Source organism: Fukomys damarensis, unplaced genomic scaffold (assembly GCF_012274545.1).
Source record: "Fukomys damarensis isolate Sample0158 unplaced genomic scaffold, DMR_v1.0_HiC HiC_scaffold_29, whole genome shotgun sequence".
NCBI lineage: Eukaryota > Metazoa > Chordata > Mammalia > Rodentia > Bathyergidae > Fukomys > Fukomys damarensis.
The window spans coordinates 18,857,649-18,872,533 of NW_022900941.1; positions in this window are offsets into that span (position 1 = coordinate 18,857,649).

The following is a 14,885-nucleotide window of genomic DNA, read 5'->3' on the forward strand; positions in this document are numbered from 1 at the left end:
GGTGCAACCACTGTTGAAATCAGTATGGAGATACCTCAAAGAACTAGGATTAGAGCAGAGGTCCAGTTTGGCCAGCTATTCCTCTACTGGTTATCTTCCCAAAAGAATTAAAAGAATCATACCACAGCGATTTATTCATACCCATGTTCATAGCAGCACAGTTTGTAATAGCTAAAACTTGGAAATAGCCCATCAACAACTCCCCATCAACTGGAGACTGGATAAAAAAATGTGTTTTTAAAATTTTTTATACCAGGGATGGAACTTCGGACCTTACACTTACAAGGCAGGTGGTGGAACCACTGAGCTAAAGATAAAAGAATGAAAAATTAGAGACATTTATAGCTAAATAGAGGCACATTGAGGCAATACTCTTAAGTGAGATAAATGGGACACACAGGTAAATACCGAATAGTTTCTCTGGTATGAGAAACTGAAAGTGTAAATAAGGATCAAAAGGCATAATAGATAATGTGAAACAGGAAGAAAAGGTCCAAAAGGAAAGAGGAAGTGGGAGAGGTTGGGAAAGGAAAGAAGGGAATGGAATTAATATGAGGAAAGGAAAAAATGGAAACAAAGTCTTTGTAAATAAGGAGGGACAGAGGGGTTGGAGGGAAGGCAGGGGAATTGGGAAAAATAAGAAACAATATATTATGTAAAGGTACAAATTTCCAATGATGAATGTCATTATATCGTCTACTTAAAATTATACCAATAAAATTAATTACAAAATTTAATTGAAAGAAGTAGGAATTACACAAAATATAGAAAATGGGAAGGGCATCAAGGAAGCCAATTTAGGGTCTATGCCATACCTAATTTCCTTGTTATGAAAAGCAGTCTGCTGGGATCTCCTGGACTGACTGAAGTAGAGTTTTTGGGATGGGGCACAGCAATCTGGCTTGCAGTAACTTCCCAAATGTTTCCTATGCCCATTATGGTAGGAGAAACTGAAGGAGAGGATAGACTTGGGTTACCTTGAAGTCCTACTGAGCTGGGTGAAGTGCCCGTGTTCCTTTCTGTCACTTCTGAGGAATTCCCAAGCAGGTGCTAGTGCTGAACAGAGGCTATATATGACATATCTATAAAGCCCAGGGACTTAACAGGTGCCTCAGCATCTAAGGGATGGAAGTACATTACAATAGCAGTATATCTGTTTGTAGTGAGATTAATGATCAGTGGACATCTGAAAATAGAGCCGGTACTAGAAAATGGTCTCCAAATTTCATATCCACACACTTGTATGTAGATATTTGTAGTGGCTTTCTTCATGATAGACTGAAATTGGAAACCAGTTAAATGTCCTGCAATAGTAAATAGTTAAACTATGATACATCCACATCATGGGCGACTATTCAGCAATGCATAGGGGAAAGCTATCATGTACAGCAGGTTGGATGATTATCCAGGAAATTATGCTGAGCAAAACCCAATCCTAAGAAGTTACTGTGTGGCCACATTTTTACAACATTTTGGAAATAGAAGACAGATTTAGTGGTTGCTGCATATAAGGAACTAAGAAGATGAGGCATATGGCCATAAACAGGTAACAGTAGAGGTCTGCTGGCATTGGAATTATTCATTTTCTTTACTATGATGGTAGTAGATATATGAACTACACAGATTCATGAACTATATGAGACATAAGATACACACAAATAAATACAAGTAACATGGCAAATTGAAATAGGATTGACAGACTGTATGAATGTCAATATCCTGGTTGTGATAGTGTAGTAATTTTGTGTAACATTATCAGAGGAAGTGGGTAAGTGTAGAAAGGATTTCTATATATTATTTCTTATAACTATATATAAACCTGCAAATATATTGTTTTGGCAGTTCTAGGGATCAAATGCAAGACCTTATGAGTGTGAGGAATGTGCTCTACCACTGGGTTGTATCCCCAGCCCCTACAATTATCTTAATAAAATTTTTTATTAAAAGTAGGGCCTAGGGGCAGGAATTTAGCTCAGTGGCTGCCACCTCTTATCTTAATAAAATTTTTTATTAAAAGTAGGGCCTAGGGAGAGGAATTTAGCTCAGTGGTGCTGCCACCTGCCTCACAAGTGCAAGGTCCTGAGTTTGATCCCTGGTACAAAAAGAAAAAAGGTCCTTCACTTCCCCTTTTCCATCTGATCTATACCTCATTTATCTGAAGCAGATCTTTTTTCAAAGTCACCCTGCTTTATTCCTCTACAACCCAGTGGAGGAGGAAGGCTTGGCTTGATTAAGTTAGTCTCCTCTTTATAAAAACTGTTCTCCTCAGGTTCCTGCCATTCTTGGGTGACAGTTTGCTGACAGAAAACCCAGCAAGCTGAAATATGGAATTTCTTGTCTGGTTAGGTGTGACCTAGCCTGTTCCTAATCCAGGGGCACAGCCTATACTTGCAAAAGCAAGACTTCAAAGGTGCAACTACATAGTTTTCTCTTACCTCTGGGCTAGTCATCTTTCCATTACTGTAGAAAATAATCCCAAATAAATAACATATAAAGAGAAAAGGCTTATTTGGGAAAAGTTTTTGAGACTTCAGTTTATGACCAATTAGCCCCACTACTTTGCACCTGTGGTGAGGCAGCACATTGTAGTAGGAGCATTTGGTGGAGGTGATCTGCTTCCTTATGACCTGGAGGTAAAGAGAGAAAGAAAAAGAGACTAGAATCCAACAGTCTTCTTCAAAGGGACACCTCCAATGACCTGAGGACCTCCCATTATCCCTACTTCTCAAATGCTTCACCACTGCCCAGTAGTGTCACCCTGGGGGCAAATCCTTTAACAAATGGGCATTTGGGGGTCATTCAATCACACTAGACTGTATCAAACTATACCCCTTCTGAAAAGTAGGTATGTGAACCCATAGTGTGATCGATTCACTTTTACTATGGCATCATCATTCTATGTGAATCTGAGGTTAATGACACTGTTATTCTATTTCCTTCAAGAAACTGTGGGTTGGCACTCTGTCATCTATGGACCCTAGTACAGTGATGTTTACTAAATGTTGAAGTTGACTTTATTACTCTACTTGGATGAAGAGAAAGTGAGGTGCAGTGGTTTACCAAGAGCTATATTGTGTGGCTTTTCCTGTCCAGATTCATTTCTCAAGGCTAGGATCAGTGTCAACATGATATTGGATATCCCTCCCCAAATTTGCATTTCAGAAGTAAGTTCTAGTTGGGCAATTCTAATCAAAAACTTAAGAGAAATATAGGGCTAGAGATTTAATGAAAAAAGTGTCTTAGCCATTGGGGTCATGACAGGTTGTCTCCTCTAGCTTTTGAAAAATTGGAAGAAAACTGTAATGAAGTTTGCTTCTGGACATCCTAGGCTCTGATTGAGCACTATACTACTCTACACAATTACAGTTGCACTGTATAGTAAGCACACAGCTACACTAGGATTAAGGCAGGAGCCCTAATTTAGCTGGCAGCATCCCGATTCTCCTCAGGCCAGTGGTCCCCTACCCCCTCCTCTGAGCTGTTTTGCCAGGGGACTAACTCATCCAAGATGTTTTGCAAATTCTTTCTGATTGATGGGTTTAAGCTGCACTCCATCCTCTCAGCATCTCTGTAAGGCCAGATCTGCATGCAGCAAATAGCCTCATTCCTTCAAATTTTGAAAGTTCACTTTAAGCATTCTTGAATAAAATGATTTCACCTTAGTAAAGAACATCAGCATAAATATCTAATGGCCAGTGGTTTGGAGAAAAGAGGGTTGGGTTTGGGACTTTCAAGAGTTGTGGTCTAAACAACAAAGTTTAGGTCACTGGCACAATTATTCTGATACATTGTCTGAGCATCCAGCCTACCCAGTCATTTGCAGTATTTGGCCTCAATGGAAGAATAATTCTCCCCATGGTAGTTTAAGGTGATTAGAAGTGAACAATGGCCAAGAAGATTTGCCCCTCTTTACTCCTTTTTGTTTTTGGTAAAATGATATTTGTTTTCTTTCCTCACTGTATTTCTCCTTGCATTGTTTTTGCTTAGGCCACTGGGGCCCCTTACCTTGATTAGCGCTAGGATTTAGGCGATGTGGGATGTTAGTTTGATCTTAGGGAACCAGTCTCTACTGTAAAAGGTAAACTCACATGGAAGATTGTATTTGTTGGTCTTCTACATTTACATAGACAAGGCATTTAGTAGAGTATTCTTAACATTATTGGGATGGTGATGATGATGGGGCCTATAGCTGAAGTAGTAGGAACTCAAGTACCAGATATAATGAGAAGCTGCTGAACTGTAGAATCCAGTGAGGTGGGGATGGGGAGGGAGAACGGTGCTATTGTAGGAGATCTATCAAGAAACATTGTAGATTGAGTCAACAGTATGTGTTCCATGAAGGTATAAGTCATGTACAATTCTAGTGTCCAGAATAATTGGAATAGGGATTTGAGGCATCTGTAGTCTCTTTTGAAAATACCCAGAGTGAGATGGTGGTGGTAGCAGCAAGCATTTCTATCCAGAAAGTCTTGTTATTTGTTCTTTGTAAACTCCCCCAGACTTTCTCTGATATTTCACTGAACATAATCTCTCTCTATCAGCCTCTCTTAATCGACTCTGTATTATGCATTTCATCTCTAACTCTCTGGAGTCTTTGGGATGAATCATTTCCCTACCCCATCTCTTAGCTTGTTGCTGGGGATCTGAATTTCAGAGAATACAGTAAGTCCTCGATTTATGAGCATTCAAGTTGAGAACTTTCAGGTAAGAGCTAACCTCAAATTGCAAACATTCATAGAAGCGAACAGATCGCAGAGTAGCTTACATATCTGCTGGACATTGTCACAGTGTGATTGCAATCATGTACAGTAGTATAGGGCTCAGTCAGAGCCTAGGATGTCTGGAAGCAAGAGAAAAAACAGTGGTGATATGGAGGGACTGCTAGGAAGTCCAGAGAAATATACATTGTATATTTATTTATGTTAAAGGTGTATAAGACTCACTTTGTCAGACTTATGATCGAATCTGACTTATGAACGGTCTCCTAGAACAGAAGTCATTCATAAGTTGGAGTCTTACTATACAGAGCTGTGCCAGCAAGTAGGAATCCTTCCTTTCTGGAGAGGTCACAGTTTGGGGGATATAAAACAGAAGGGAGATAGACTGCAACTTGTATAATTTAAAAAATTCTATTTTATCCCTATGGCACATGCTTTGCTGTATCTTAAATGTGCATAGAATACTGTTGTTATTGATATAGTAGAAATATGTTTATAGAGTCCCTGAATTTATAGAAGTTTTTCATCCAGATTTTCTTAATAGGCAATGAAAGAAAAAGCATTATTGAATAGGTGTCTGAAATTTTTAGATGTGGAAAAGGGGTTCTTGCTCTCAAATTAGGGGAAGGAAAATGTAGGTAGAATGTTACCACTTTTTGGGGGGTATAATTTTCTAAAGTGTGTTTAGTACTTTTAAAAATGCTTTAGAATTTTTTCTGATTCAATTGATCAATTTGAAGGAAATGTTATCTATATATTATACTTGTAACATGAAAAGATTGATTAATCAAAATACAGTCTGTAATGGAATAGTGATAATGGGCAGTGATGTCAGTGACACTTTTTCAGAGAGGGGACACATTTATCAACAGTCAAGTTCGACAACAATTCTATGCCTTCTGATGTGATTCAGTAGCAAACTACAGCAGTATCTGTATCATCCTGTTGCTAAAATTATTGAACCTAGATGTAATCAAGTCTCTAGATCTGACTACCAGTTATGGAAAATGTGGAAGAAAGAGGAACATGGTAGTTGATAACCCAAAGATGAAATCACCCATTGGCAAATTACTAATTTTTTTTCCAAAGGTCATAGAAAAGGAAAGAAAATTGTTTTGGAGGAAAAGAGACTTCAATGACTAGATAAACAAATACTATGTATGAATTTATTTGCATCCTGGTTGGAATATGTTTTTATAAAAATACATTTTTGAGACAAGAAAAATTAAGGCAAATTATTAGATAATATTAATAAATTCTTGTTAAATTTGTTCATTGAGATAATGGCCTCATGGTGATGTGGGTTTTTTTTTTTTTTTTGGTTGTTTGTTTTTGGTACCGGGGATTGAACTCCGGTCCTTGTGCTTGCAAGGCAGGCCACTGAACCGCTGAGCTAAATCCCTGGCCCCCATGGTGATGTTAAAATAAGTCCTACCCACTTAGAGATACACACTGATATATAACTATCATTCAGTATCTGGGAACTGGTTCTGTGAAAGCCTATGGATATAAAAATCCATGATGCTCGAGTCCTTTATATAAAATAGTGTAGCAATTACATATCACCTGACCATATCTTTCCATATGTTTTAAATGAACTCTAGATTACTTGTAATACCTACTATTAACATAAATTCAATGTAAATAGTTGCATACCACATTGTTTCAAAATGTAATAAAAAGAAAAAAAACTCTGAAAATGTCCATTACAGACACATTTCCTGAAATATTTCCAATCAAAAGTTAATTGAATTCATGGATGCAAAACCCACAGATATGGGGGCTAACTGAATTTATGAGTAAAAGGATAAAACTTCTATATAAACTGAAAAAAATAAGGACAAAATAGGTGGGGTAGAGATGAAATGAAAATTCCACAATTTTTAAAACTGGGGATAAATTCTTGGGATTATTTCTATTTTGTGTATTTTTGAAAAATTCCATTATAAGTGGTTAAAGAATAATTTAAAAATTATCAACTTTTTATTTGTAGCTCTTAGAGAAATGAAGCATAGAATAGGCCATGCCTCTCAGGGATGCTTCTTAAGTATATGTTTATGGGTGAATATAGGATTAAGAGATGGGAATGCTGCAGACGTAGTTTGGGCTACCCTACCTGAGGGAAACGGGCATACAGAAAAAGAGTTGGAGTGGTGACTTAGGGGAAATACGGTAAAGCCAGTGCTAATGTAACTGTATGAATTGAGCCTTGATATTTCTTTCTTTCATTCTAAAAAAATCGGTACATATTTGTACCACATCATTGTTACATTCTTTGTGGAGAGTTGGTACATTGGTACATCGATTTATGAATTTAATTGGTTTCATGATTTTGGGAAAGATGGCCATGTTTGTGTTTGTGTGGGAACGATTGCCATGGTCATGTTTGTTACCCAATGTGGTTTGCAAACAAAAACAAAATTTTGCCAAATGCATTTGTTTGCACACCAAATTGTTCATGAATTGAGGTAGCACTTTACGTGAACGTGACATATCTTAATTCTTTTATCCCTTTACCCCCTTCCTCCTCTCACTCCATTTCTGGGCCTCTTTGTGAGTATGTGTGTATGTAGTTGTTTTTGTACATGTTTGGAGTATATAACGACCATATTTCTCTTAGGGACATGATACATACACACAACATGTCAAAGTTCTCTTTTTAAAATATCTCATTTCCCCTCCCTCTTTCTCATTCCTCTGTCTCTTGATGTCCTTCTCATATGCTAAGGATCCATCTTGGTATTTCCTATTGTCAATTTTTTGTTTTCTTCTTTATTTATATTTGGCACTTGTCATAAAAGAGAAGCCATTCAATCATGATTATTTATTTATTTATCTCTCATTGAGTTTATTGGTACACTTTAGGTATACAGTACAGTTACATTCATCATTGGGATCTTGTACCTTTACATGACAGGTCTTGGTTCTCATTTTTTCCCCTTGTTCCTGCCCTCCATTCACCCCCTCCTCCCTTCCCTATTTACAAAAATTTATTTCTATTTTTCATTTTCTCATATTTTTTCTTTTCCCTTATTTCCTTTCCCCTACCTTTCCCACTTCCCCTACACGTTTAGCCCTTTTCTTCCTATTTCATATTGTCAATTATACCATGAGGATCTTATGTACCATTATAGTTTTTCACACCAGAGAAACTATTTGGTATTTACACATGTGTGACTTATTTATTTCACTTGAGTATATCCTCAATATGCATCCATTTTCCTATGAATGACTGTAATTTCTCATTCATTCTTTATAGAAGCCACTCAATTAAGCTTGTGTGTCCTATTTAGTTCACTTAACATTTATCATTCTAGAAAGAATGGTTATAATCAAGAAACTGAAAATAACAAATGCTGAGCAGGCTGTGGGGAAAAAAGAACTCTTCTTCATTGTTGGTATAAGTATAAACATGTACCCCCATTATGAAAATCAATATGAAGATTCCTCAAAAAGTGAAAACTAGAAATTCCATTGGAGCTAGCTCTTCCCCTTCTAACTATCTTCCCCCAAAGTGTTAAAGACAACACATTACAGTTTACATAGGTAAATCTTGGAAGTGGCCTGCTTATATGTTCATTAACAGATAAATAGATAAAGAAAATGTGGTCTATACATACAGTGGAGTAGTACTCTGCCACAAAGAAGGATGAACTTGAGTCATTTGTAAGAAATACTACCTCTTGAGACCAAGAACCAAACTTATCTAATGGATGTTTTCAGATCATGTGCAATGAAACTAGAAATCAGTGGCAACAACAACAAACTACACAGAGACTATGAAAACACATGGAAGTTAAACAAGAGGGTAGTGATTCTTTTGCATGTATTTAAGCATGCTTTGTGGGCTAGCATGTGGTCTACTTTAGAGAAAGTCCCATGTGCTGCTGAAAAGAATGCGTATTCTTTATTGTTGGATGTAAAATTTTATAGACATCTATTAAGTCTACTTGTTTGAAGGTTTTTGTTCAACTGATATTTCTTTGTTGATATTTTGTCTAGTTGATTTGGCTATTTGTGACAGTGTGGTATTGAGGTCCCCCATTATAGTTGTGTTGGTATATATCAGATTTTTAATGTCTATTAAAATTGTTTTATGAAGTTGGGTGCACCACTGTTTGGTGTATTTATAGTTGTTATCTCTTCCTGTTGAATTGTTCTTTAACCAAAATGTAGAAATTTTCTTTATCTTTGCTTTGGCTTGAAATCTACTTTGTCTGAAATTAGGATAGCTACTCCTGCTTTTGTCCAGGTTCTCACTGCATGGAATATTGCTTTCCATCCTTTGATTTTTAATTGTTGAGCTTCATTTTGAATTAAATGTATTTCTTGTTATACTGCCTACCATTGTGTTTTGTTTCTTGGTCCATTATGGCATTCTGTGTCCTCTGATTGGGTAATTGAGAATTGAGGCCATTTACATTGAGTGTTATTACTGAAAGGTATTGATTTATTCCTGTCATTGCATTTCTTTTTCTGTTGCTCCCCCACCCTCCCTGCTTAACTGTTAACCCTCCCAGTTGTATTCATCCTATTTGACTTACTGGCAGTGTTGGCTTGCTGATTTCTCTCTAGGAGATCTTAGAGAAGTTTTCATAATGCTGGATTTGGTGGTCATGAATTTCATGAGGTGCTATTTGTCATAGATATATTGTATTTGTCCATTGATTTTAAAGGAAAGTTTTGCTGGATATATAAGTCTAGGTTTGAGATTGTTGTCTTTTAGGGCTAGAAACACTTCATTCCAAGCACTCCTGACCTTTAAAGTTTGTGTTGAGAATTCTACTGTAATTCCGAGTTTACCTTATAGGTGATGTGGAGAGGTTCTCTTTTGAGTTAATTTATTTGGGGTTCTATATGCCTCAGTTATCTTTATTTCCCTATATATGGAATATTTTCTGCTATTATTTCTGTAAGCAGGTTTGTTAATGTCATTTGTGCTGTCTTCTGAGTTTTTGTTTAGGTAATCTTAGATTAGTCTTCTTTGCATTGTCTCACAGCTGTTGGATCAATTTTTCATTTTCTCTTGTTTTTAAGGTATTGTTGAGTGGTTGGTACTTGGAAACATCCTTGTCTTCTAATTCAGAAATTCTGTTCTCATATTGGCCCCTTCTGCTGCCCGTACTTTCAATATATTTTTAATCTTCTGGATTTTTGATCCATACCTTTTCATGGACTCCAATTCTTTGCTAAACTGGTCATTCATATTTTGTATTATTTTGTTTAGCTCAACTAGCTTTTTATTAGTGTCTTCTGAAAGTTCCCTGGTCATTTTGTTTATTACTTCCATTATCTGCTTAGTTATGTGTTCTGTGATCTTTCTGAGCACCTCTTTGATCTGTTTTTAAACCCTATGTTATCCTTTCTATTAATTTAGGTGTGCGGATTTTGTTATTCTCTCCCTTCATGCCCCTTAGATTGGCTTTGGGGGAGTTGGGGGTTTGTGGAGGCATTTTGTTGCCCTATCTTCTTATGTTTTTATTATTTTGTTTTATGCTGAGGTTTGTGGAAAGACTTTGGTTTTAGTATAGAGATCTCTTTAGTTAGTCTGCTTTTCAGTGATGCCCTTTGGGTACGGTTAACTGTAGTCCTTTGCCTCTGCCCCAATATCTGACCACTCTTGTTAATTTAGAAGGAAAGGATGCAGTTCATTTGGCCCAACTAGTTCTCCAAGAAGGGACCTCAGCATTGTTAATGTCACAGAGATGATTTGAGTGTTGGCATACAGTGAAAACTCATTACTAATAACACTTATGTGACTCAGGCAATATTAAACATATCACTACAATAGGATTGCTCAAGACAAGTTGGATATTGACATACCATTATAAACAATAATGTATCAACCTTAACTATAAAAAATAAATCCACAATCATCATATAAACACTAAGACAACCAGATATTGACATACAGCTAATATGTATTAAATACAACCGCTATCTCCACTAATGATAGAAAAGAATTCAACAATAGTTATATGGAATTAAGTAACTTTCTAAAGATTAATACATTTTAATGGTTAAATTATAGGGTGTTGGGAATAGGAAAATGAAAGAAGAAAAATCAAAAACAAATTATAGGAGATGAGAAGGAAGAGAGAGAAGTGAGAAAAAAGGATCCTATTAAGGAGTAGAAGGTATTTATTTGGTAAAGGTAACAGCAGAAACAAATGACAAATATAAGATAAAAGAAAATGATAGAAAAAGGAATATGAGAATTAAAGTAAGAAAAAAGTTAAGGGAAACATTTTAAAGGAAAAATGAGAAAAGACTAAAAAATAAGGAAAAGTAAAAGAAAAAGCAAAGAAAGGGATAAAGAAAAATTCCGTAAACCCCAATAAACCAGTGAAGATTAAAGAAGAAATGGGGAAAAGAAAAGAGTCCAAAAATTTCACTGCATTTTAAAATGAGTGGTTTCATTTCAGGATCTGCAATTTTGGTGTCTAGCAATTCTCAGTTTTCTCCACCTAAGGCCTGTGTTTTTTTACAAGTGCCTCCCCTGTTTCAGAGGTCCTTCTGTTTACTCAGGCTGTGGCAATGTCCAAGCCAAGAAGTGTCCTCACTCATGATGGACCCCATAGATAAGGAAGTCAGTTGGACGTTTGGACCCCATCCAGCAGAAGATCCTGCTGGAGGTAGGCAAGGGAGTAAGATCTTTCGCATACTCAAATGTGAAGACTTTCAGACCCATTACAGCTCTCGTTGGGCCTGGCCTTTAGCTGTGGGTTGTGGAGGCCTGTGTCCTTCTCAGGTTGGTCTGAGCTCAAACCCTTCAAGGGATCTCCTTCAACACACTCCCTGTCTGTACCTGCCTCCTGTGGCTGTCTCTCACCCAGTCACCCTGGAAAGGTTAACACTGGGAACTCTGATATGAAGGTGTCCTGCAGTTGTTCTGTGTCCCAGATTCAAACAGTCTTTCTTTAAAGTGGAACCCAAACCTATACTCTTTCTGGAATCCTTATCCAGCAGCTGTTGCCTGTGAGGGAAGTGCTGTTAGAGAAAAATCTTGCACTGTCCTTGCAGTTCACAACACCCAACCCAGTTCTACCAGTTTCTTCCTGGAGCCCCAGTGCTTACTTTGCTTCAGCAGAGTCAGGCTGGGAGAAAATCTCGACTGTTTCATTTCCTTCTCTGCATTGCAGTCTGGCTCTTCAACTTTTTGTCATTTTTTCCCTGATTCCTGAGAAGCTACTTCCCTCCTCTCTCCCTTCTTTTTCTTTCCCACATTGTTATTTTCCAGTGTCTGGATTCCAAATCTTGGAGAGGCTGAATTGCTGCCACTCCCCATTTTGTAATAAATTTTAAGATTTAATTTATTGGTACATTCTAGGCACTCACCATTTTGAAACTCTTCTTGTTTTGTTTGAGACAGGGTGTCACTATATAGTCCAGACTGGCCTTGAACTTGTAGTTCCTCTGACCCAGCCTCCCAAGTGCTGGGATTACAGGTATGTGCCAATATTCCTGGGTTTGGGCTATGTGTATTTCTCATGTATTTCCCTTTTCCGCTAAACTTGAAGCGAGAGACTGTGTCTTAACTGTTGATCTATTTTCAATAGTGGCCAGAATGTCAGGACAAATAAATGTTGACTTGATGAATAATTAAATTTTAGTGAATTGGCATCAAAATTTTTATATGCATGACCTACTTAAGGCTTTAGCAAATAGCCAATGCAATGAGTAAGCTGATCTAAACAAATCTTTGGTGTTGAAAAGAAAATGGACACTATTAGGTATCAGGAACATTACGCCAGATAAATGCAAGTCATCTTCATTATAGTTAGGTGCCAGGCTGTTTTGGAAATGGAGTCATTGTACCAGCCTTTCAGCTTCATGAGTCCCCATTATGATCTCCCTGGTTATTACAAACTTTTATTAATGCCAGAAAATACTACTTTCCTAGGGGTAGTGTTACAGTCAGTGGAAACATGAGATTACTTACAAATGAAGAGACAAAATGAGCTTCAATAAAATCACTTCCTATTAACTATAATAAGTGATTATTAAGGACCTTTGAGGCAAGCCACACTAATGAGCTATGGAGACAATTAATTGAGATTTGGGAATGTGGGGTGGGGAGAGGAAGAGAGAATGAGAATGATTAAAGATGAATATGAAGAGGAGAGGAAAATAGAAAATGGAGAAAACAAAGAGGAACAGGTATGATGGAAATTTTGCTGCTATTCTGAGGCAAGAGTGAAAAGCAATCTAATGAGTTTCTCTGCTTTCAGTTTTAAAAATAAGACACATTTCTCAGATATGAAATGTGGCCCATTATCTGTCAGTGCTGTTCTTGAGTTGTCTTTAGGCAGCAAATGTATGCTGTAAAATAAACTTCAAACTCTTTATCTCCTCCTTTTTAGGGATGACACAAATCTAGCTTATTTGCAAAATTGGTTCTTAATGACAGTTTTTTTCTAACTTTACTAGAGAAATTCATTGACTAATGTGGGGTGTGTGAGTGTGCATGTGTGTGCATGCGTGTATGTGTGTGTGAATCTGTGCTATAATTTAGAGATTTTTATGATGGATGTTTTCACCATCTCTGTAAACAAGTATGAGTCAAGGTTTAATTGGCAACTTTATTTTTCCTTCTTGATGGCTTACAAAATAATCCCGTATATTATAATCAGCCACATTTTAGATTGTAAATTTGATTTATTTGACATGAGAATGGAAGAGGAAGAATAGAGAAAACATTGGAGAAAATATAACGACTTGTATAATGACATAATTTGGAAAAAATACTTTTTTACTTCAATTTCTGTTTCTTAAATGACTGTGCTATGATTTGGATGTCGTTTCTTCCCCAAGGGTTCATGTGTTGGAAGCTTGGTCTCCATTGGTGGTACTGAGGGACAGTGAGACCTTTAAGAGTGGGGCTTAGTGGTTAGCACGGTTGGTGCACTGCCCTCAGTAAAGGTCAGCGCCAGTCTCTCAGAGTGAGTAGTTCTCTTGAACATGGCTTGTTATAAAGGAGGGAGCCTGTCTGCCAAATATCCCTTGTTTTCTATGATCCATGTGATCTCTCCCTTTCATACCTTACCCTGCCATAATGCCATCTACATGTGACACAATTGGGGGCCCTTGCTAGAGGCCAAACCAGTATGGACAACCAAGTGTGAGCTTTCAGTCTCCAAAACATTGAGCTACATAAATTCTCATTTCCAAAAATAAAGTACCAAACCTTAGGTATTTTGTTACAGTAAAAGAAAATGAACTAAGACATACTATTTGGTGATAAATATCACATTTGTTTATATTTCTAAAGATGGATTAATGAATATTGCTAAAAGACTCTAAATATTCCTTTATTTCTCCTCCTCTTTCACCCTTTCTCTGTTTCTCACACACTTTGGATTTTGATTTTTGGGCTTCACATTTACAGCTTTCCAAAAAGTGCATACAACTTAGATTAGCTGTTGCTTTGAGAGGAATGAACTGTGACAAGATATGAGAACAGCACAAATCTGTACCATAAGGTGGGATACGGATGTCCCTTAATACCTTAGAGAGTATCATTGCTGCTGAGTCCAAAAACATCAGTCTGTGCCCTTCACACAGTGCTTCTGTTTCCATTTCTCACAACTGACTTCTGGTTTTCTGGGCACGGGCTCATGTTAGATCCCAAGCCATGTAAGCCTCAGCTCAGCAGCTATGAAATAAAGGAACACTGGCTCTCTTCCACAGGAGAGAATTACTTTTAACTTCTCAGAGCAATTCCTTTTGATCCTTTCTACAGCCATAGGGCTTCTAGATTTCCACTTAGAGGTGAAGATATTAACCACAGCAGGCTCAGTTGGCATGTCATCCATCACACAGATGGAGTGGGACTGAAGCTGGAAACCCCAAAGACTGATACCCTAAGGTCAGGAGTCTGGAATGTTGAGTTGAGATGCTGGACCAGGCACCTATTTTACTTATTTTTGTTTCATGGTACAACTGAACTCAGATGAGCAGTTGATAGTCTATAATGAAGGTTGGCTTAGCAGGCTATGAGAAAGAGGTTGAACACATCTCTCTAGATACTGGTAGCTTATAATCAGGTGATGAGATAATAAGAGAGAAGGCAGTAACGTAGAGAATGTGGCTATATCTATTACCTAAACAACCAGCCAAAATTCAGTGAAAAATATTCATCTAGTTTGTTGAATCAGTTAATATTGG